The sequence below is a fragment of the Frankliniella occidentalis genome, unplaced genomic scaffold, assembly GCF_000697945.3.
Source record: "Frankliniella occidentalis isolate FOCC.00 unplaced genomic scaffold, Focc_3.1 Scaffold215, whole genome shotgun sequence".
Classification (NCBI taxonomy): Eukaryota; Metazoa; Arthropoda; class Insecta; order Thysanoptera; family Thripidae; genus Frankliniella; species Frankliniella occidentalis.
Window position 1 is genome coordinate 98430 of NW_026267341.1, and position 3395 is coordinate 101824.

Consider the following 3395-nt stretch of genomic DNA (forward strand, 5'->3'; position numbering starts at 1 on the left):
TAGTTTTTACAGCTGACGTGATTATCTGCTATAGTAAACATCGCTTGGCTCTCACAGACTGAGATTAGCTCTCACAGCTAACGCATTGCTTGTCACGCTGGCAGCTAACACATTAGCTATCACAGCTTACTTATTTTTTTCCCTGTCTGGGCAGATTAACTGACAGATCTGGGGTTAGACTGGATTTGGCACCAGATCAAATCACAAACATGCGGATTTATCTGAGATACTGGTGCTAATTGTCAAAATATGCCAAGTCTTAACAGATCTTACTACATATCTGGAAACAGACCTGAAAACTTTGCTGATTTTCAGTTCTTCGCCCAGATATGAAACCAATTCTGATACCCTATCTGGAAAAGTTACTGATTTCACAGCAGGCTTTTTGCCGATACACTGCCAGACCTGACAGTATATCCGGTAGGAAGTCTGCGCAAAAAACGCGGGCCGTCTTAAGCCAGACCAACCGTCAGACCTGACATCAGATGGAGAAGCTTGTCCATTTCCACGTTAGAAAAGCAGAGACTGTTTCAGACCTGACAATATATGTGCAGACAGATCAAGGGATATACCTGAGAAACGGATGGGCGTCTCAAAATCACTGACCTACTGTCAGATATGGTGTCAGATTTAAAAGCCAGTTCCATTCCCCGTTAAAAGTGCAGGTACGGTTTCAGACCTGGCAGCATATTTGCATGCAGATCACGGGATATATCTGAGAAACACGGACGGCCGGACTGACCTATTGTCAGATATCGTGTCAGATTTAAAGGCAGCTCCATTCCCCGTTAGAAGTGCAGATCGGTTTCAGACCTGACAATATATTTGCATACAGATCTGGGGATATGTCTGAGGAACGGACGACGCCGAACTCAAACACTGACCTATATTCAGATATGGTGTCAGATTTAAAAGTGGGTTCTACATTCCCTGTTTAAATTACAGGTAAAGTAACAAATTTACAATCATATCTGCTCACAGATGCTGAAATTAATATGCCAGAGACACGGGACGGCCTAGCAAGGCTGATTTCCAGACCCTGCGTCAGATGAGCATCCAGATATGAACTCTCCTCAGATATCGCATCATATCTGGGCCAGATCTGATTGTGACACTTCCTAGAATCATGACTTCGAAGCCATTACCTAAGCTTCAAATTCCTCGATCATGCCCCTTGCCGATGATTGATCCGCAATTTGACTAGACGTGTCTCTTCCCATTCCGATCACATATTAAGGCGCTAAATTTGAAAAGTGCGGTGTGCTGACGTGATGTTGGCAGCACATCTTGCTTAGTTTAGGAGCTGTACAAGAGACGTCTCTCGGCTACAACCTATCTTTGTGAATTGTAAGAACATAACTTCAAAAATGAAGAAATCTGCTGAAAATCCTCCGGTTCCCAGCAGGGTGCCAAAAGTTAATGCCAGTAAGTAGTGATGAGGAATTTAATTTGGAAATAATTCGATGTGGACGCACAACACCAAAAAAGAACTTGAGAGTTGTCAAGCAAGTATTGTACTTTCTTTTTTACTTTTTCCGGTGGGTAGTTGCAGAAGATATTATCTGTGGCATTCAGTGGTGTTCTGGTAGTACACCAAGGCTTATTCGTGTCCCTCCTATTCAACAAGGAGTCAACCAGCCCTGCCCACTCGCACCAGGGTGCCACGGACAATTCCTGAGGGCCAGCACTATGCAAATGGAGTGGGCAATAATTCTGGGCTGTGGATGTAAGTACCTTTATCGTGTCCTAAGCCCTTATTACTCTATGATAGAAGAAAGAGAAATTTAAGATTCAATGTTGTATGTACATTGTTTTTTTTTTCCACAGACACTAAAGAAGAGGCCCGTAAGAGCCACAGATTACCTTAGAATCCAGCACAGCACTCTGCTTAAGAATGCTGAAAGTGTGGATATTTCTCAACGCCTTGTTTCTGAAGATGAAGTGTCTGATGTGGAAATCTACATTAATGGTGAAGTTTCCCATCGAGAAGTCAATGATGGTTCAAAACCCTGCGATGAAACTTTGCCCACGATAAATGACAATGAATAAATGATAATGAGTAACATTTAAAATTGTATTTGAATTATTTAATGCACATTTATGCTCACACTGTTTAGAAAAAAATAAATAAATAGTTTTGAATATACATCACAATATATCACAAGTTGCGCTCAAAACTGTTGGGTGGGATACACACGTACTGTCCAACCTTCATTAATTTGCAAATTACATTCTCTAATGGAATTACACATATTTCTTCTGTGTCAAAAACAGGGATAATATGGGTGACAAACAATTTTGTTACAAGATGCTGAAACCGTAGGCTATTGTCTACACCTAGCACATTAACAAAAGCAACAATGTTATTTTCTCCACTTTTATAGAAGTACTTCAGAACACCAAATAGTGTTCTTTCATTCCACTTGAAGCACACAATTTTATTATTAGTTGCTTTTTCTGCTAAGTAACTGAGGGATGTGAATATTGTGTTCCCCATTTGAACTCTGTTATAGAGAGGTACTCTTTGTTGAGCTGTAGGAAAATGCTGATGTAGGAGGTCCAATTCTTGTTCACTCAGGTCACTATTGAACACTTTGCCCTTCACTGTTGGTGCTGATCTTCCTTCTTCATCATCAATTAGAAGTAAGTTTTTTAAAGTTGCGTTGGCAACATGCCTCTCAAAGACATTTGCGAATTCTTCTGATATGTGGATTGTGCCATGCAAATTCCTTACAATAACAGCATTAAAACTTTCAAACAAAAAGGTGGAATTGGCCCAAAGGCCTCCCCATCTTTTTACCATGAGTGACATGTGTAGCAATCCATGAACGTTATATGTCATCACCTGTTTACCATATAAGTTTTGAGCCTCTTCAACAAACTCAGAAAGAAGCAACCTAGCCATTTCAATTTGATCTTCAGATATGACCTCTTGCAGGAGTAAATTCATGGCAATTACAAGGAGGAGCCAATGCTGGAAGTATTCTGTTGTTAAGTTATGGTGCAGTGCCGGAACTGACACAAATAGAAGCCACATAAGCCATGTAGAGGCCTTGAAATTCTTGTATTTGTCAGTATCCTTTGGCACTCTTGTGAATTCATAGATTCGTTGAATTGAACACAAGAAACTGTTAATGATCTTCGACTTGTTTTTAATGTACCAAGGTGGTTTCTTTGCGTTTTTCTTCTGTTTTCCTTTTTTTTTCCTCACCTACCATCCACATAGTAAAAAATTGACGGACCACTCCAAGTAGTACTAAATGCATATAATCACAAACTAATGCAGTGGCTCTGTTGCACTGAATCCATAACAGCTGCTAAGTTTCTCTCCTCAAAAAGATATTTAAGTTGAGTTGCCAGGGGAAATTCATAAAATCTCTTTTCCACTGTCACCT